This window comes from Periplaneta americana, chromosome 1 (genome assembly GCF_040183065.1).
Source record: "Periplaneta americana isolate PAMFEO1 chromosome 1, P.americana_PAMFEO1_priV1, whole genome shotgun sequence".
Classification (NCBI taxonomy): domain Eukaryota; kingdom Metazoa; phylum Arthropoda; class Insecta; order Blattodea; family Blattidae; genus Periplaneta; species Periplaneta americana.
In genome coordinates, this window is record NC_091117.1 from 180,080,930 (window position 1) to 180,103,836 (window position 22,907).

Genomic DNA, 22,907 nt, shown 5'->3' on the forward strand with positions numbered 1-22,907 from the left:
CATATATCTTAATGTCGTCTAATTTGATATCTACTTCTGCCCCGTTCACCATTCCTCCCAGTGCTTCCTTCAGTAGGCAGTTTTATTATTATTATTATTATTATTATTATTATTATTATTATTATTCCATTTATCATGAGAATGATTATGACATAAATCGCTCTGTCTTGTCACTAACTATCTTTCCTGGCAGAAAAAACACAACTGAGGCAAGTGTTGCAAAGAGTGCACAAGAAACGGCACTGTTGCACACACCTGAAGCATGAACGGTAGAGAGTAGGGCCTATAATATCATTTTATTGTGGGCTGATATAAGAAATAGGAAGTAATGGACGTGAAAAAGTTGGTGTCTCAAGATGGCGGAGCATTCTCCACATAACGAACCGCGTCGGTTTCCGTATCAGGCCGATCGCGAGGACGAGTCACTGAACCTTGACTTCACCGCTCGGATGACTCATTTCATAGCATGCAATCACCACGCGAAATTGGGGCTCATATCAAATCAGTGCTTGTTTTTTGTACAGCGCGCTACCACTCCACCATCTTGTAGCGCATATGCTAATATGATATGAAATGACCTGGACTTAGATATTGCTGGCTATTGTTTTCTACGCTGTTTCTAAGGTAGGATCTCCCTACGTCGCGTCGCAGTGAAGAAAATTATAAAAGAGGTGAGAGAGAAGCTCTTACAATTCGTAGGCGGAGAATTTCCACATCGTTCACAGGAGTGGAATACACAAGCGACTTCAAGTGTCTCCACAAGTAGAAGTCTAGTGGGTTGAGATCTGGTGAGCGTGGAGGCCAAGCAGTTGTTCCACCTCGCCCTATCCATCGGCCAGGGAATGTTGCATAAAGATGTCTATGTACATCCAGCCTGAAATATGAGCGAATTGAGCAACACTGTCGGACAATACGTGCTACGCCAGGGATTTGGAAGCAGGTCCGGACGTCAATGCGACGAACTGCGGCCTGTATTCAGGCAGGAGGAGGACATTTTGAACAGTTCCTGTAAATAAATGTACAGTAGTGGCAAAAAAACCGGACCGACCCTTGTAGCTGATTTCAGAGCCTTGTTCACTCCAGAGCACGATAGATTTGTAACTAAGACTTTCGTGGCTCGAATTCTGCCTGGGAAGGAAACTTTTTTTTTGTTCCTTATTCAAATTTATTCCCAATACTTTTCTATTGCAGCAATATTTTACTACTTAACTTATTATTCCCAGAACATGCATTTTACCAGCAATCTAAAGCATTGGGAACAAATTTAAATAAGGAACAAAACAAAATTTCCTTCCCAGGCAGGATTCAAACCACGAAAGTCTTAGTTACCAGTCTATCGTGCTCTGGAGTGAACAAGGCTCTGAAATCAGCTACAAGGGTCGGTCCGGTTGTTTTTGCCACTACTGTTCACAGACTGAAACATTAATCAACTAATATCTAAGTTTTGTAATGCACAATGATCCTCCTTGTAACACCTATAGCGCGGCAACCAGGCATTTCCAGACCCATGTTCATATAATCTTTTTCTTTTCTTCTCTACTTATGAGGAATCCATACCTGTATTTTGCCAATTATTTTCGTTACACCCTGTATACTAACTTTCAGTACATTAAAACCCGGTGTCCACCCACACCTGTGGAGTAACGGTTAAAGCGTCTGGCCGCGAAACCAGGTGGCCCGGGTTCAAATCCCGGTCGGGGAAAGTTGTCTGGTTGAGGTTTTTTCCGGGGTTTTCCCTCAGCCCAATATGAGTAAATGCTGGGTAACTTTCGGTGCTGGACCCCGACTCATTTCACCGGCATTATCACCTTCAAATCATTCAGACGCTAAATAACCTAAGATGTTGACAAAGCGTCGTAAAATAACCTACTAAAAAAACTAGTCTTTATTAATAAGGATACATGGGTGATGAATAGACAGTGGATGGGGGATGAGTTATCGTTGAATGTAAGTGCACATTTACTATATGTTACATTTTTTTCATTCAGACCATTGGCTGAACAGGTTTTAAACGTAAACAGACGACGTCAACATGCTACTGTATCTCCGTGCAGTCAGAAGGAAAAGAAAAATAACGTATTGTACTACATACCTTGCAAGGTTCAGTCCTCGTCATCATTGATGCAATTACCAGCGTTGCAGTAAACGACGATAATTATATTCTCGTAAGTTGTCGACGCTGAATCGTCTTCGCCTATCGCTTAAACAGTTTTTGTATCGATAGAATTTCTGAAGAAAACCTCTAAAATGAGGATCACTCAATTTCTTTAGAGGAATATTTGTACTGAGCATCATGTTGCACGTGTCGTTAGACCCGCACAACTAGATGATGATGATGATGATGATGATGTGATGATGATGTAGATGGTTCCTCAGATTTCATTTCAACGCATTTCCTGTGCTATGTACTGTTGCAATGTTTCTCTATAGCCTGAGTTGTTCTGGTTTTTATTTCAATTTTACATACATTACACACGATATTGTCTTCGTTAATACATAAAATGTCACTCTCATACTTCTTAATTGCATTTTGTATCTCTGAGCGAATTTAACGTTTTGCCATTATGAATGGATGAGCACAACATATTCAACGCGTACTAAATACTTGAGCAGGATAACACAACTGCACACATTGCGTTGCAATGTTACTATGAACAGATCGGGGTTCATTCGTTTTGTACGCTGCTGTACTCGCCAGGTACACAAAAGACCGACGGCGCGGCACGTGCCATATACTCTGATACGAAACAACTTCACTTTTCTTTAAGTCATCCCGCATCCACTGTCTAGTGATGAAATATAGAATGTTGGTGAAGTTAAATATTTTTTTCAAGTTTAGGAAAACTGGAGAACTCCGAGGAAAATCATCATTTTCCGACCTTTTCCACAAGTAGCTAACACTCCCCTTAAGTTAAGGATTTAACCTGCTCTAGCACTAAGCTATCAAAAGACAAATCTTGAAGTTAACCACTACTATTCGCATTTCAAATGCAACATTCTTGAAGCAGAAATATACTGACGACCTACACTGAACTATGTCCTGTACATAACTGAAAATGAAATGCAGGATCAGTTGAAACACTACTTATGAATGGAAGACGTGACATCGAGATGAACTCTGTTTTCTATAGACCTACACATTGCATGATGGGAATTCAGACGACATGAATACGATATCGCCTTATGCTGTGTTTGTTATTCAGGTAAGTAGGCTGTAGCTATTCGCTGTGGCTCCAGTGGTAGCTAACGTGTCCGGCCGATTCTATTCTCAGCAGGGAAGTGGAGATTTATTTCCCTTCCGTAAGGACCAGGAGAGCGCCTCCTGACCACATGACCAAGATGTTTGTCATTTATAACAATAACTTTGCATGCGGAGCTTATGTACATTACCTGTAACTGCTGCTTAAGAATTTTAACAAGGAAAACAAAAGGCTTTAGTAGCGTAGAAAGTTATAACACGACGATTATGATGACAATAAATAAACAAAATTGCAAAACATCTACTAGCTAAATTTGTATTTTCAGACTCAAGAAGCACATATCTTATTCAGACACTTTGATTATTGCGATTCCTCGCTAACTAATGTAAGTTCACTCTTAGCTCAGAGACTACAACATGTTCATAATGTGTGCACATGATTCATCTGAAATATTCGTAAATTTGATCATATAACGCCTTCCCTCCAGTTACTTTCATGGGTGCGTCTGAAGGAACAAGGAACAATACATTCACTGCCTCTTCTGTTTAGAATAATGCATAGACTACTTCTACTCTGAATTATCTGTTATCGCGCTTTCAATTTCTTACAACTCTTCGAAACCGGCATAAAGCACTTCTTTCTATCCCTCATCATAGAACGTCTTTATACTCATCTTCCTATACTGTAGAAATACCTCGCCTCTGGAATTCGTTACCTAATGACGTCAGGGACTGTCAGACTTTATCACAATTCAAAATTAAATTGGAAAATTCTGTATTATTTAATGTTTTTCAGGTATTTCTAGAAGTGTTGATTTGTGTTTTTTACTCTAGATTAAAATTGCAAGTTTCTTGTTTATGTTAGTTAATTAGTTAGGATACAATTTATTAATTACGATACTTGATCACTCATTTAAAGTTTGTGTGTCTACAACCTGCGTCTAATTTTGTGTGGCTTTATTTGTTTACAGTGTGATTTTTTTTCTTTCTATTTCTATTATTGTATTTGTATTTCTGGTGGTGTGGAAGAGAAGGCCTGATGGCCTTAACTACACCAGAATAAATAAATAAATAAATAAATAAATAAATAAATAAATAAATAAATAAATAAATAAATAAATAAATAAAATACTTAAAGCGACATCACAAAATATATTCGCATGACAACACTACAATAATAAGTAAAGCTTAACACTACAATAATAAGTAAAGCTTATCAGAATAAAAGTGTGAACTGACAAAATGTATGGACATATCAAATCCCATTGCCAACAAGTTATTACAGATACATAGCAGTACTGTGGAATGAAGAAATAAATAAAGATAAAATAATAGTCAACCATACAGCTTATTCAGTATAGGCACAGTCTACTATATACAGTCACGAAGCTTGAGTTTTGAGGGTGCTAGAAACAATAGACTGTGACGGTACTATTTTACATTGCCTGTAATGAGGCGATATTAGCGATCCTAGTGGTGAGCAACTATCTAATGTTTACATATTTACTACGTATTGAGCTTCGCGACTGTATATAGTAGACTGTGGTATAGCCCTAACTTACTGAAAAAGAGCGAAATAAAATTTTTTTCAATTACAGGTACAGTATAATCTCGATTTTCTGGCTAATGATCGGAAAGAGGTACCCGGATAATGCGATAATAGAAGTTGGCCCCATGTTTCGGCGGCTACTATGCAGTGGTATGCAGACAATAATGTTCACCGGTTGGACTGGCCTGCACAGAGTCATGATCTCAATCCCATTGAGCAGCTTTGGAACGAATTGGACCGGCTATTGAGGTCTCGGGAGATGCGGCCAACTTCCATTGTCCAACTGAGTGCCATGTTGCAAGAGGAATGGCGACGCATTCTATCCTACACACGAACTAGTGGACAACATGCCTGACAGGGTGGCAGCTGTTATAGAACAAGAGGTGGTACCACGAGGTTCTGAAGGGGCAAAAACAGTGCCCAATTACTTTTTGGTAGATAGTGTAACACTTAACAAATTCAATGAGCTAAAAAAATTTGCTTATTAAGGGAAAAAAAATCAGCAAAACTTATCATTTTATCAGTACGATTCGAAAACATAGTAAAATCAATAAGCTAAAAAAATGCCTAAGCGGAAAGTTTTGATCACTTGCTCGAACACATGAATGCACATTGCACTATAAAGAGTTATCTCTTCTTCTATCAAAGTACAAACCATAGGATGTCGAAGATTTGGGAGACAGCGAAAACGTCTTTTAGATAAAGCTGAAGGCCTATTTAGACATAAGAAATAATAGATGAAGAGGAAGAAAAATAAAAGATGATGACGTCCCACAATAAAATTGTTCTCTTCATCGCATGACCTTCTCTGGCCGAATCCCAAACTGCTACATGCAAAGATAACGATCGTCTCCGTTATGTGTCATGACGTATTTCTTACAATCTCCAGTTCGATGCTGCAGCATATAAATATATTAAATAACCAGGTGGTAGGCAAAGCTGTATAAACCAGACGTCAATTCACGCCACTTGGAAAGAAAAGTTCAACACGTACAATTTCTCTCATAAATGCGTACATCCGGCCTTGCGGCAACATGGCGAGGATTAGAAAGTTGCAGTCGGAAGATTTTTACAGACACCGTAGATTCGCAAAGCGACAAGAAGGTCAACACCTTAAACCACAAACATTATTTTATTACAATTTCATTTGTGACTGCAGTCAGCGAGAATGGGCTGTCATTTACTTTCAGTCACTAATTTCAGTGATTTACTCCACATCCGCTGACCTGACTAGAAAGTAAACCTCGACCTGACCTCTGTGGTCAAACAAGGCCCTCTTATCCCTTTCTAACTCCGTTTCATTTCGCATGCAGTCTTGTTAATTTTAATTTACTGTTAAAGAAAGCATGACTTAACATTATCCGCGTAGAGAAATGGAAATAATCTTAAGCAAGCCACAGTGCAGTCGAATGATGCCTAATTAACGAAAGGAGCTGAGTTCGACACCGGGCAGATTTACCATTATCATCCTGAAATTTTCCCATTAACGACATTTTTATTTATTTATGTTATTTATTTATTTGTTATTGAACATAACCAAAACCCAATTACAATGTTCAAGACACTTATAAAGAAAAAGGAATCATTTCTGTTATTAAAAACTGAAACAAAATAAAAAAAAAGAGAAAAGAAAAAAAAGAGAAATTGAAAATAAGGTGTGAAAGTAGCTTTTTTTTACAGTAGTGTTTTATTATTAAAACAGATACAGAACAAAGACTTCATAAAATTATTTCAGAGGTAACTTAAAGCAAATAAAGATGTCATTCTACAAAAAGCATTATGGTAACAAGCATTCTGAAAATAAATTTTTTATCTTAAATACCTTGTAAAAAATTCTCAAAACAGCATTCCAAAGTGAATCCCGAGACATCAGTAAATCAATGTTCTCTCTTCAGACTCAATTTTACAAATCTAATCATCTTAGAAAGACCAGAAATTTGGCACTAAACATAATATCAATAATATCTTATCTTTCTTACAACATTATCTCACTTTATGTAAACAGAAACAGTTTCAAAAAGTGATCTTAAAATTTCGCCACGTAACACATTATGTGTAACTTAATTCCTACAAGTTCAGAATTATTTTTTACATTCTTAAACTGTGTTGCAAGAGCAAACTACATTGCTATGCTAGATGACCAACGCAATCCGAGAGTATAATTATTTCGAAACTTATCGTCAATAACCTCAGTTAACTTCATGGCTTGGACTTTTCAATCTAATTCATCTTCAGAGTCAAAATATACCATACAGTTTCAATAGTTAACAAAATTAAAGTTCTATGCAAATAATTGTAAAATTAGAATTACATAAAAGATCATACAGTAATTCCTGGCTTATCACTAAGCTATACTACGAGAAACTGTGATGTTGAATGAATGAGTAATAAACTTACATTATTTTTCAACAACAATATTCTGTAAAATACGATAACAAATAATTCTGTATTTAGAGAAATTCATATTGAAAATATCAACATTCGGATGAGGATGTAATTTATTGTATAATTGTAACATTTAGAAAACTGGGAATTTTTGCGCGTTTTTTTTTTCATTAAGTATTCAAATCGAATACTTACCCGACCGTATGGATACTACCAAGAAAACGGGGATTCAAAACAATCTGAGTCTCAAGGTCGGATGGTATTCAATACGGATTGACTTCCATGAAAACGGGTATCGCATTCAAAACGATCTCAATACGCTAAGCGCGTGAACGATCGTCATTTGTTTGATGTGTCAGCTGTTTTACCAACAGCGAGCGCAATTATGTATATTGAAAAGGCGTGTTGTAACACATAATATTTTGTCTTTTGTATTACCATTCTTCATTAACAGTCAGCTCATTAAGTTTTCATGCGACTCATTAAGAAAACACAAAACTGTTTATAGCTAAGGCCTACAGAGTGACCAACATGCTAACATGTCGATGACATGTTAACCAACGTAACTACTTTCGAAACTTCGGCTTCTGTATTCAGATCGTTTTCAATACGTATCGAAAACTGCATGAAAACACGGGTCGGGGGGATCCCAGTAAAGTATTCAAATCGATTTGAATAGTCCATGAAAACGTAGTAATTTTTTCAGCTATGGTAAGGGAAGGGCACGACGTAGAAAAGCCAAATTTGTAGCGTTCGAAAAGCAGATTACAGACGTATTGTAGACAATCAACCATTTACATTTCTTTTCGTTGGGATTCTGAACTACGTATTTTAGTTGGGATTTTGAACTACATAACAGCTAAAACGTGTACTCCATCAGCGTGGCCTGGCTCAATTGTCAACGTTACGAGAGCTGCTGAGTTCGATTCCCCGATTTATACTTTTAATTTGCTTTTTTTAATTTTACCTTCATTCATTACTATTATATAACATTATAGCTACACCCACACTCTTTCATTAAATGCCATACATGCATGCTTATTCACACTTCTCGCATAATTACATAAGACTTGAATTCCTTAACTACGTACAAGTTCCTTCATTTACTCGCTCTTTCTCCCTCAAGACGAAGTTGAATCACATCTTTGAAAATAGTGTTGTGCTCTGTTTCATCATTATGAGGTTAGTCATGCACGAAGATGGCTCGGGAATGCAAAGAATGTCTGCAATTATAGGTTTACTTACAGGCCAAATGGTGATCTCGCAGAGAGAATATTGCCTCTTACCTAAAAAAAAGAGAATAAAGATGTTATTTACAAAAATATATATAATAGGAACATGCATACACACAGAAAAAATATAGGCCTATGTAACACATCACAATATAATATAATATAATATAATATAATATAATATAATATAATATAATATAATATAATATATGATATAAGGGGGAAAGGAACTGGCCACGCTACCCCATTATCTCCAGGCCTACTTGCCTCATAAGTGATGCCTTCCTGATATCACTTACGAGTCAATAAGTGGATCTAATGTTGTTACGTCAATGACTCAACATTTATACATGACCTTTATATTACATATTTAATTGTTCGTATTAACCTTTCCGTCGCTTTTACTTGGGACATAATCAGATACCATTTTTTACAATCATAATGTAATAACCTCTGTAATTTAATACCATTAATATCAATAAAGTTAAAAGCTTAAAATACATGCACGAGTTTAATATAAAAATACAAGTCTCCATTATTTAAATCTACTTAAAATATTCTTGTAGATAATATCAATGTTATTATCTTAAAATATGAAGACTTGTTTACATTTCATGTTTGTCTACTGTGTCGTATGGAATTTATTGTGTAATATGATTATGTATGTGAGCCTATTATTATAACATTGATAAATTTATATTGACTCACATATAGGCTTGCCAACTTTCGTAAGTAAAAATTAGGGATACAAACGTTACTGACAATTTTATTGCACCAATTATTTCCACCTATCAATCCACATATTCAACAGTACTACTCTTAGAAGAGTATATGTATATTTTAACAGAACCACCTCATTTCGTATGTAAAAAAATTACAAAAATTTGCCAAAATGACCACAAAACAAGTTGAAAAACAGTATAAATCCTTTATAAAAGAAATATTAACTCTTTGGAAATCTGGAACCATCTTATTGATGTAATTACTAATCTAATATGAACTAACCTAACTTAACGTAATCTAAACTAACCCGAATTAACCTAACCTACCTACACAAAAGATTTCAGCCATTCTTATCGGAAAACACAGAGATGTTTACGTGATTTATCACCAGAGCTATCAGATCTTATCACACGTGAGGGACTGCGGTATTTTACAAGTCTTTGTTGTCTCGTTTATATATACATCTGTCGTAGAAGTGGTCGTATAAATCTTTCTTTTTCGGCCGAAACCAATGAATAACGTATCAAGCGGAAAAAAGTGGACATAATACTGAATGGCGCCAAACAAAGTCAAAGTGCATAAGATGAGCACAACGCAGAGCTGAATCAGTAAGTATCCTGTAGGCTGTGATCAAAGCTGCCCTAATTTATGTATTATGATTATTGCACACATCAACGAGAATTACATTTCTGCCTTGAACATGCGTACTAGAGTCATTTCTCCATTTGATAAGCATGTCTGTATAAGACTGTGCGGAATTATCTTCCAATCCAGACTAAATCCAACAATCTGATAGGAATGAAAATCAGTTGTAAATGCCTAATATGCCATGAAATCGGGGCATTTTAATACATGTGCCAATTATTTCGGGACGCGGGATGCAATGGTCGAAATCGGGATTGTCCCGGAAAAAAACGGGACAGTTGGCAAGCCTACTCACACATGTTAAATTGTGCTAAAATTAATAGTTGTAATTCAGCGTTTATGTGTTTGCTGAAGAAGATAATTAATATGTATTGGTAATAACAGTAACATATAGTATATTTTCAATTATAGATGTATTCTTCTGTATTAGAAGTAATAGCAACTGAATTACAACTATTAATTCACAGCACTTCATTCTGGTTGGTAGACAAAGTTTTTTAATTATCTCGGTCCATGAGCCAGAATATTTGAGAGCTGGAAACATAACTATCGAGGATGGAACTGTTCGTTGTCAAGCTGTACAATTCCGCGGGCAGGAGATAGATCCGACAGAAAATTCCAACCGTAGCAATGATAATGCTAAACGAAGGAATCTGTACGAATATGAATATAAGTAATATCCACAATTAAACACTGGCTATTGTTGCGTAACATGTATAATGAGAATATGCGTCACTTAACGACACCAGTATCCTTAACGATTAATTTATTAAGACGTTCTATTAGGCCTACTATAAAATGTGTTAAGTAAAGAGTATTCTATTACAGGCAAACGAGAAACAAAACGAAGCTTCAATATCATTATCACGCAAAGAGCTGGCTGTACACATGGGTCTTCTCAATCCAGCATGTTCACAACCGGTCCCCGATCGTGGGTACGCCCCTATGCTCTGGGACTAGAGTCCATTATTCAACACCCAAATGTTTTAAATTTTTTGTGTTTCAGGGTCGATGGTAAGCTGTGTTAATCCTCCTGCAACAATCACCCACCCACTGTCGCAATTTTGTTTCAAGCGCCGCGCCGGTCTAAGCGATATTGCCTCAACCTCAGACGTATATAAATGTTCTGTACATAGGCCTTACTACAGGCCTACAGCGGTGGTTACCAAACTTTTGAAGGCAGGACCTACTTTTCGGCAAGACTTTTGCTTACGAACTCCCACTCCGTATCGGTACTTAACCCCATTAGAAAAATACAAATTCCTGTGAAATCAAAAACAACAATAATTGTACTCAAAAGCAGTGGATAGTACCCAAAGAACGACAAAAGTACTATTTCTTTAAAACACTTACACAATATTATTACTTATGTACACTTAGTGGCAAAAAGAATGGGCCGGGCGACAATTTCTAAGTTACAGAGACATACATTGCGCATGCGCGTCTCGTCAAAGCTGTAGTTCACTAGGTAACACATAATTAAACCATTTAAATTTGTTGTATTTTGTTTAAGAGTCTAAAATATGTAATAAACTCGAATGGCGGGTTGATTCTAGATACACCAGGGCCCTTGAATAGTGAAATAATAATAAAATTGATAAGTACAAAATCAACCGGAGCGAATATGAACAGGAACACCACGTATTATGCCGAACTGATAAGAACAGTCACAGTAGCGTAAGACGTTACGGCATCGGTATATTGAATAAGTTTATAGTAGTAGCGCAAGGTTCGAATCTCCCCCAATCTTCTTTTTTTTAATTACAAATTTTCCTTCATATGTGTCTCGCAAAGCTATAATTATGTGGCGATATCTCTTAGAATATTACCAAACTCTAATAAATAATAAACCTCCCTCTCTCTTTCAAGCAATACTGCTATCTGTTAATACAACGGAAAACGATATCCAGAAGGAACACTTTTCTTCCAGCAGGATAATCATCCAATAAACACCGCCAACCGCATTCAAAGATGGTTTAAAAAGGAGGCGTGATGTCGACCCAGTCGACTGGCCTCCAAATTCACCAGATATAAATCCGATTCAAAATTTGTGGGCTGCAGTCAAAAGGATCCTACGCTCTATTTGGGCAGAACAACCACTCGTTCGGACACCTGAGGAATTGTAGGACAGAGTTCTAGATGCGTTGGAGGAGATGGCCAAAATTTAGAACTGTTCCGTAATCTTGTGGACTCCATGCCGCGCAGAATGAGGGCAGTTGTTGACGCAGGTGGTTTGTGGACGAGATACTAGTCCCCACCACAGGCCTTGTTTTGTTAATATATTAAAAAATGGTTTGTTTTTGTTAATTTAATTATTTATTTGTGTTTGATGTGCGTCCGGTTTTTACAGACCAGGTCTCGCCTATTAATACCCCACAGGTGATGGGCAATAATATTTTTACAAGGCAGACATAATGAAGTTTGTTAACAAATGCCATTTCACATTTAAACTAATAAATTAAGTAAACATTAAAATAAAAAATAATAATTTTACCGTACCAGGAGGGGAACTCACAACCTCTAGCACGGATATCAGACTTCTTACCACTGGGCCACACACTGCTCGTAAGGTTTACTACATTATAGACGGATGACTTTCAATGAAGAGACACCACAGCAATGCCTTGCACTGGGTTACGTTTACACGAGTGAACCGCGCGATAGAACTTTGCATTTCTATCGACCAAGAGTCGGCCCATTCTTTTTGCCGCTAAGTGTACAACAGCTTTAATATATATGAAGAGTCCACTGCAAGAATGATGGATGTCACTTTCTTGTCGAAAATGAACCAAGACTGTCAATGCATAGCTTAAGACATATAGAATGTACATACAGAGTTATATAGCATTAACACTGATAGTCATTGTCCAGTAATGATCGGAAAATCACAGTTAAGCTTTGAGCGCTAAGCATTTCAAACTTTCAATTGCTTCTCCTGAAAAATGTATTCCAAATGACATCCATCATTCTTACAGTGGACTCTTCATATGTTACAGTCAGTTCGCGGAATCCGCCAAAAACCGAAGTTTTTAGGAAATTCTAGTTATAACAAAGATCTTTAGGAAATTCTAGTTTTCACTTATGTAATTCAGTTACATCTAGAAATAATTATGGTTCTTTAGGAAATTCTAGTTTTGACTAATATAATTAATATTGTAGATATATTATTTGTCCTACAGAATTTATCTGTATTGACACTAAGGGCCGTATTCATAGACATTTTTAGCGCGGGCTTCCGGTGGATGATCAGCGTTTTTCGTATTCATAAACCAGTGTTAGCGATAGGATATGATTTGAATTCTGTACAAGTAACCAGTGGATAGCCGGGGCCAGCTTAGTACGCTCGTAGCGCGTGCTGCGAAATGTCTATGAATAGCACCCTTAATATTTTAGGAGAAAAATTAAGGGTGCTATTCATAGACATTTCGCTAGCCCGCGCTACGAGCGTGCTAAACAGGATTCATATCATATCACATCGCTAACACTGGTTTATGAATACGAAAAACGTTAGTTCGCTGATCATCCACCGAAAGCCCGCGCTAAGAACGTCTATGAATACGGCCCTACGTGTCAATATTACAGATAAATTCTGTAGGATAAATTAATATATCTATAATATTCTCTTAGCTAGCAGTGCATAATAAGAGCGGATTCCCGGCCAACAAGTCATCAGCTGAGTGCGCTCCTAGTATAATGGCAGTTGACATTGGATACACGTCAACATATATATGCCTAACTTGGAGTCAGGCCACAAAGGGAAACATCGAAGGAGGAGAATTCGATCCGGTGCTGTGGATTGAATTCGGCGTAGCTCAGTGGTCAGAGCCCTTGGTACGTAGAACCAAGGACCCGGGTTCGATCCCCGGCGCCGGAGCGAATTTTTCTCCTAAAATATTAATATAATTAAGTTAGATCAAGGAATAACTGATTGTTAGTAGTATAAACCCGTTGTAACGATTTCTGAACGTGTTTATGCATTATTTTTGAAGATGTACTGTTGTTGTTTCTTGAGGTTGTGGGAGAAATCTAGCTCCATGTACGAATTAATTTCAACAAATAAAATAACAGAAATTCTGGTAAGACTGAGGTATGACATGTTCATGTTATCCAGTCAGAAGCAATTTTTACAACATGCCTGTAGTATATTAGATTTTTCGTTTATGGTAAATCAGTATCAGTCGCTACCAAATCGTTTACGTGTACACCCAGTTGTTTCTCTATGTTTGTGTGACTGCCTGCTTCGACATCCTTTTAGTGCAATTTTACAAAATGGCTCACGCATAATATATTTGTGTGTTTGTGTAAATATAAACTGTGAAAATGCTAGAAGGTTAAATCATCGAAAAGTGCGATCAAAACTTGAATTTTCTAAAAATCCATAGTTATTTCTAGATGTAATTGAATTACGTAAGTGAAAACTAGAATTTCCTAAAGAGCTTTGTTAGAACTAGAATTTCCTAGAAACTTCGGGTTTTGACGGATTTCGCGTTCTGACTGTAACATATATATTTTACGGTGCAACTAAAAATATATAATGTTATCAAGAGTAATATTAAATGCTCTTTTATACTTCGCATACACACGAGTAATACGAATGTTACACAAACACAACGAACTGAGAGTTCAATATGACTACAAAAAGAATGTCCATAGCTTGCAGGCAGGCGAGGAAAAACTCAGCAATAACTTCATTGTTTTAAACCAAAAACTCATCGGCACAAAGTTGTGCTGAGGTTACTACTGCGTCAGCAAACATGAAGACGCTACTATGACAACATGCACACATGCGACATTTCTCCACGTGTTTCAAGGGGTTTCTTATTTCCTTAACGCAAGACATTCCATACGCATGTTCTGAATCCTCTGGAAGTGAGTTAACCACCTCGAGTCTTCGACACGATATCATTAATGTTAAAAGTGAGAAGCTTGAAAATATATTGGTCCCATACACAGCTCACACACTTACGTACAAACCAACACTCATACGCTAAGGTTTATTTGCTTTATGACAATTGCCTTGTTTTCCGTGTATACGAGTAGAGTTAAAAAGATGATTAGGCTTATGTTGCGTAGATAAAATTTAATTTTGAGATACAGCAACTTTTTCCATGTTAGGTCAAGAACTTATCAATACCGCCTTGTGTAAAGCCTGAGGAGAAAAGATCTTTCAATGGATTAATCAAAAGCAAAATAACTACCGGACTTAAAAAATGTGGATTTTGTGAAGTTGGAATAAACCAAGACTTAACCCTCGTCATTTAGATGATGATGATGATGATGATGATGATGATGATGATGATGACGATAACGAAGACTGATGATAAGTCAGGACTTACGAAGATCAAAAACGTAACTTTCTAACTAAGAAAGCACATTTAGAAATACGATGAAAGAGTAATTGAACGGAGAAAAACTCTCTCCGGCGCCGGGACTTGAACCCGGGTTTTCAGCTCTACGTGCTGATGCTTTATCCACTAAGCACACCGGATACCCACCCCGGCGTCGGACAGAATCGTCTCAGATTAAGTTCCAACTCTTGGGTTCCCTCTAGTGGCCGCCCTCTGCACTACGTCATAATGTCTATGAACGTAGGACTAAAGTCCACACATGTGCTGAGGTGCACTCGTTATGAGTGACTAGTTGGCCGGGATCCGACGGAATAAGCGCAGTCTTAAATCACGAAGTGATTTACGCATATCATATATATTATTTTAATGTACCGAAGTACATATCACTTCGTGATTTAAGACGGCGCTTATTCCGTCGGATCCCGGCCAACTAGTCACTCATGACGAGTGCACCTCAGCATATGTGTGGACTTTAGTCCTACGTTCATAGACATTATGACGTAGTGCAGAGGGCGGCCACTAGAGGGAACCCAAGAGTTGGAACTTAATCTGAGACGATTCTGTCCGACGCCGGGGTGGGTATCCTGTGTGGCTTAGTGGATAAAGCATCAGCACGTAGAGCTGAAAACCCGGGTTCAAGTCCCGGCGCCGGAGAGAGTTTTTCTCCGTTCCATTACTCTTTCTTCGTATTATGATGCAGAATATCTGCATGGAAATATCATACAGTATGTACTTCGGTACATTAAAATAATATACATTTAGAAATAGTTGTACTGAGAGGTAATGAAGTTATCAATTTTGCATTACGTGGGCCATATTTACAAATTTTAAACTTCAAGGCCTTCAACTTCTCCACTCAGGGGCACATGAATACGGATGCAGACAATCATCACAAAGCCCCAACGTGAGGATGATGACTGAAGCTTGGTTTGTTGCACCATTTGAGTCTGTAATTCATCAGTTAATATCGGCCTTTTTTAAATTTCAGCTATATATGGACCAATAGGAAATATTCTTTGCCATGGTAACAACGCAATACAAAGACGGTTCCCATAGTTACGAGAGGCAGGAAGCAGTAGGGTGGGGCAACGTCTTGCAGCCGAGGTCGAAGAGTCGAACTCATCTGCTCCGGAAGTGAGACCAGTTCGACCACAAGACATTCCAACCCGCAGAACTGGTCCTCCTCGATTATACATTCACGAGATGGATGGATACTGGTTGCCAAGCGCTTTTCGCACAGCACTAGAATAGTCTCGTGTTTTGACGGCTCATACACACGCCTTGTCTGGCTTTAAAATTCGGGAGTATAGGCAAATGATTTTATGTTAACCACTGATCCACTCGCAAATCTATGATAGTAGATTTAAAGGCACGTAAAAGAATTTTGTTCCTGACTGACATGGTTCCAATCATTAGAATGGTCCTTATAATGGGAGGAAGGAACAAGTTTTATTTTCAATAGGGACACCGGTCCCTATCTTGTTCCAATATTTAAAAAAAATGTATTCCCAAAATTTGGCAAATCTTAGATGAAACATAGAAGTTGTTACCAAAGTCCGAAACATTTTTTTTTTCTTTTCTTTATTAAACAAAATGTAATACAGTAACATAAAATTTAAAATATTGGTCATTTCTACGCTCTATTGTCGCATGATGATCATTCATAACAATAATGACACAGCGTTATATTAATTTATTTGTGGCAAGTTTTCCCTTCTCAAAGTCTAGATACCTCCTCGGTGATAGCTGGCAACCTCCAGAAGGAATTGCTTTTACTGTTTGATGTTTGGTCCATACATTTCGTCCACTCACCAATTATGTTCATAAGTAATAAAAATACTAACACATATTAATTTTCGCTGTTACTGTCCTTGACATACAATTTTAGGTTCTACCTTATGGTCCTTAAGTATTGCAGAAAGTTATCCTGCTTCTTGTACTCTTCATAGCTGCCGGACACTTCGTCGATTAAACATAGGCCTATTTATTTTTATTCGGCATTCGTACATTTCGATGCCTCGCTCTTAACTGTGTTATGGTCAGTTCGTTGTAGTCCTGGTCCTTCTATATACCCTGTGTGTTACATAAATTTCCAAAGGGATAGAAAGTTCCTACCAAAACAGTAGATTTCTGTCGAGTCCAGCGAGGAGTATAGATGTCACCCGCGACTCCCCTACTCCGCTCGCTACAGACGTTACGCGGTTCACATGAACAACGCATAGTGTCATTCTGTGGAACTGTGTAGAGTCGTGAATAGTTTGAAGAATATTGTTAATTTATATTAATAGTTTAGGTTCTGAATAAAGTGAGCTATTCTGTTATTATTGTATCATTTACGTAATGTTAATATTATGCATGATTCCAAAAAAGTAAACTCATATGTTATAAAATAATTATTCAAACAGGAGTGTGTAACACATTTATTTTTTCCCGTATTATTCTTCGTTAAATGTTGGTTGAAATACAAGTTTATTTACCACCCGTCAATACTTGTTTGTTTTGCTGGTCTGTTGACGTCTCGTGTTGCTGTGCTGCTATGCATTCGGTTGCGTTACACTCCAAGTTCATTCAACATCAGAATTACGATGCGAACTTCCTAGCTGTCATTGCAATTGAAATTAAAAATGTTCTTGAAAACAATTATGGGTTTAATATTATGTTCCACATACGAGATACACTATCAGATTCAAAAAGTAGTTGTTCACCTGATTATAGTAAAAAATACTGTATCATATTTCAGATTGGCCCCAGTAACGTCTTGTGACGTAGACCAAGTATTTTCATAGTATAAATATTGTTTTTTTCTCAACATAAAAGAGTAGGCCTATTTCTTTTGAGAACATGAAAATGTTCATTTTTATTTGTTAAAATGAGACTAGAATCATAATTGTATACGTACTTTGTATGTTATTTTCATGTATGGGTAAATTAATTTATATTGAGAGTTACGAAGCTTATAATTACAAATTAGTGTTTTTTTATATTATTCGTTTATTATTTTCTTGTTCTAAGGCCGTGGACGATTGAGGCACAAGTTTGTTTACCACCCGGCTCTACATGTTTGCCGTTCTGGTTCATTGAGAGTTGCGCTACTTCTTTTCATTCGATAGAGATATAGTCCAAACTCACACAACTTAACAGTTTCGGTACCAACTTCCTAGCTCCGGTCATCAGTCACTCATCAACTTCTGAAAGCGTGAGTGCCACCCCTGAACGAAATCGTTGATTCTTTGCGAACCAATCACAACTTGGTCTGTACATTCCAGACTTGTGGTAGATATCGGAATGGCACCGCTGCGTCGCGCGTTGGTCGCCGACCTCTGGCAGGACGTTCAGTGATGTAAGTCGTCTCCATGTAGGCTGCCAAGTCTTACATGTCGAGAAAATTTTCCCTGGAGGAAATGTCCTTGGGAAAATTATTCCATGGACGGGCAAACTGTTCTATGAACGAACTATCCGTGGATGTTTTATGTTTGGAGGTGTTGTCTATTGATGTAATATCTTCTGCAATGTCGTCCACGGATGAAATAGGCCTATACTGAGCGAAACGTTTGGAAGTTTACAAAATAACTGCATATTTAATAATAATAAAAATAACTTCACCCACAAAAAACTAGCTCTACAGAGCTTGAGAAATTAACGATTTCCATTTTAGGAGATCGTGTAAATTTGGACATTCTTTCTACCTCACGTGAAAGGAAGATTTTATGAAGGATTGTAATTACTGAAACTGTTGAAGTTCAACGAACAAAAACTCCCGGAATTATGCAAATGAAAGCCTCTGGTGCCTCCCAGAGCAACAGTAGCGTGAAATCTGATTTCCGTGTGAAGATATACGCGATAAACAGGGTACCTCCTAAAATTATCCTTCTTGCATCACATGCACGACTGACTGTCGTTGCCTTGGGATTTCACAATTTGCACATAACCGGGTCTTATTCTGGTTAAGCTCTGAACTGGGTTTCGCCAAATGGCGTCAATTTGGAAGTCATAAATCAAATCATTTCTCTTTGAGGTCAGAAAGTGGTCATGTTTACAATGTCTCGCGGTCAATTCTGTCGTTCTACGCCTTTGACCCGGCTCGCTAGAGTCTAATCTTCATTATCTTCAGAGAAAACGATGAGAAAAAAAGTGCCGTAATTTTGCGACCGTTACAAATTATGTGAAATTATATGCCTCCTGTTCTCAGTCGTTGAGTAGCAAAGTAACTTAGCCTTACTTATTGATCACCTACAGGTTTTCATCTTCATCAGAATTTTTGACGTCGATCATCATGGTTGGTTCATGGTACATTATTATGAAAAATGGTACACAATTCAAATTAACGATGTACAGTCATCTTTTAGCCTCAAAAGTAAATCGTGAGCACAAATGCTACATCTCATCATTATCATGATCATGTTCATCATAATCATCAACATTTCCAAATCCTCGAAAATATTATTGTCTTATTTTAATTAGGCCTAACCGTCATCCTTTACTTTTGCGTTTTCATAAATTTCCCTTTCAGCTACTTTTTTCTATTGATTCATATCAGGAGTTCTCAACCTTTTGGCAAGCACCGTTCGCAAGTAATACTAAGTGAGCGAGCATCATGAAATAGAATATGTTTTGATTAGTCCTATATGAATATATGAATTAAATAAATAAAAAAAATACAATCTCAAAACACTCATACACAGTAATGATATCCTTGAACCTGAATGTTATTCAGAATTTTAGTCAATCTGCACCAGATCGTTGATTTATCGAGATATGATTCCCTTAAATGTTGAAACAGGGTTCAATACCTTGGCAAGTGACAAGGATAATGAAACAGGAAGAGGTTACTCGTTCACAAACGGGGGTCAGTGCCAGAAAGTGGCTCGTATACTGGGAAGAATTGTTATTTGAGAAATAGAAGACACAACAAGTAGCCATGCTTCACACAACAGCAACTGCCAAACCGCAATACTATCCAATTACATCACTTCAACTGAGAGGCGTATGCTTCTGTCTTCACCACAGAAATGCCTCGATAACTCTTCCTTGCACCTCTTCTATTTGTAATCCTTGGCGCAACAGCCCATGAAGGGCCAAGGTCGATCAGTCTACTGCTGACCTCACGTTAATATATCTCAACAGATGTGAACACGATCACTTACACTGGACAACAAATTTAAACTCTGTTTCTGCCCTTTAGATGAAACTCTTCTGTAATTTTAACTAAATTAGAGGTGCTGAGTTCATTTCTGAAAACCAACATTTTCTAACACACACCATTTTTATGGTCGCACTTCACTTATTTACACAAATTTGTTACACTAGCACATAAAGCAACCTTTGTTTAGCCAAAATTCACAAATTAAATGTCTTTTTTGAACTTTTACGTTTGTAGACAGCTTCTGCATCTGAAGAGTGACCAGAAATATTCAGCAAGCATACTGTCTTGCATTCTACCTTCCACTGAAGTGCTTTTCGAAGGTAGATATTTCTTTATGAAACCTCTCCCCATGTTCATCGCTTACAGCACCAAGTTTTTTTTTGGAAAGAAGTCCAGGTCAAGAAAGTGTAACCTACTTTCAGTGACATGTTGCATCGCATAAGGTGAAAGTAGTGCAACATTTCACTAACATTAAATAACTTTTTATTTTGGAGAAATAGTAACGTGCTGGACAAAAACTAACTGCAGATTCATTTTTTTCGACCACAAAATACATCAAATACACATATTTCTTTTTATAAAAAGGACAACTATCATGTTGTACAGTGTTATTAATAGTTTTCATTTTTCGTTATGCTGGATACTGCAGGATTAAAAACATACCTCGATAGACAGGCTTCGTATTCATTCGATATTAGAAAGTCCACTTTAGAAATTACCATTATGTAAGTAATCAGAGGAGAAGAAAAAAACATGGAGAAAAGAAAAGGTCGAAGAGTCTCGAGGAAAAGAGGAACAAAGGGACAAAACTCAGGAGAGAAGACAGGAGTTCGTGGTGTTAACTGTGATGATGATTATGATGGTGGGGGAAAAAGGATCAGGACGACGAAGACGACAATGGTAACTATCGTAATCCCTGAATACTGTAATATATCTTACGAAAATGTCTAAGATTTAATGAAATTTAATGAACAATATAACTACGACCGAGTTTCTTCTACTCTACATTGCCTGACATTGTCAATCGAAAGCTTTATATAAAATCGTTATGCGAGCAAACCATCTTTGCAATATAAGAAAACCATGGAATGAAAGATGTTATTGCTATACTTTGTACAAGCCGCTATAAAATCAATCATACATACATACATACATACATACATACACAGCCACCAGTGTGGCTGCCGGTCTGAACTTGCGCTTGGGCGCGGGTTCGATCCCCGCTTGGGCTGATTACCTGGTTTGGTTTTTTCCGAGGTTTTCCCCAACCGTAAGGTGAATTCCAGGTAATCTATGGCGAATCCTCGGCCTCATCTCGCCAAATACCATCTCGCTATCACCAATCTCATCGACGCTAAATAATCTCAGCGTCGTTAAATAACCAACTTAAATAAAAAATACATACATACATACATACATACATACATACATACATACATGACAAATTTAGTTAGAAATGCATAATGCACGCACAATAAACTGGACTACTGACAAAAATTGAGAGAGATGTGCAAAATATTATTTGCAATTTAACGGCAGCATCTGTCAAGAAGACCGTAGTCTTGGCGATTGAGCCATCCCGGCCTCCCGCAGTCTAATTTGGTAAGCGGTCTGCAGTCACGTAGCCGTTCCGGCTACTGTGCACGCAGAACAGGTTCTGCGGGTCGAAGATGCGACCCCCGATACATCCACGGCGGCGCGGCGGTCTGCTCGCGACGACAAACATCCGTGTCGGCGTAAAACAGTAGTTAACGGCCAACTTGGATAGCTATGCTGATAAGCATAATTGCATTCACATTGATTTGTCATTGTTTTCTATGAATATGGAAATATTCGGCTTGTGGAAGAAGCAAATGGGGTAATTACGAACAAAAGATTTCATATAAGTGTGTTTGTTCCATCTTCTCAATTCTTGTAAACAATTTTACGTATACAAATCAAGATTTCAGGTATAAATCCCTGTAAAGTTGATTTGAATAATTTCGAGGGAAAAATTGTTCCGGAGCCGGGTATCGAACCCGGGACCTTTGGTTTAACGTACCAACGCTCTACCACTGAGCTATCCGGGAACTCTAACCGACACCGATCCAATTTTTCCCTCTATATCCACAGACCTCAAAGTGGGCTGACAACCGTCAAGCAACCAACTTCGAGTGCCCACTAACTCCGTGTGACTTAAATTGTGGTTTTCTGTTAACGAACAGTGACGTGTATTATGCAAATCAAGATTTCAGGTATAACTCCCTGTAAAGTTGATTTGAATAATTTCGAGGGAAAAATTGTTCCGGAGCCGGGTATCGAACCCGGGACCTTTGGTTTAACGTACCAACGCTCTACCACTGAGCTACCCGGGAACTCTAACCGACACCGATCCAATTTTTCCCTCTATATCCATAGACCTCAAAGTGGGCTGACAACCGTCAAAGCAACCAACTTCGAGTGCCCACTAACTCCGTGTGACTTAAATTGTGGTTTTCTGTTAACGAACAGTGACGTGTATTATGCAAATCAAGATTTCAAATCAACTTTACAGGGAGTTATACCTGAAATCTTGATTTGCATAATACACGTCACTGTTCGTTAACAGAAAACCACAATTTAAGTCACACGGATTTAGTGGGCACTCGAAGTTGGATGCTTGACGGTTGTCAGCCCACTTTGAGGTCTGTGGATATAGAGGGAA

At 37.6% G+C, this 22,907-nt stretch overlaps 1 long non-coding RNA gene across 1 annotated transcript in view; it reads right to left on the reverse strand.

The window, feature by feature from the left end:
- Positions 1-22,907, reverse strand: part of LOC138709423 (uncharacterized) — a 150,927-nt gene that overhangs the window by 83,017 nt on the left and 45,003 nt on the right. Inside the window, exon 2 of the long non-coding RNA XR_011334928.1 lies at positions 8,379-8,419. This is a non-coding gene — a long non-coding RNA (uncharacterized lncRNA). The remainder of the gene's footprint in view (positions 1-8,378; positions 8,420-22,907) is intronic.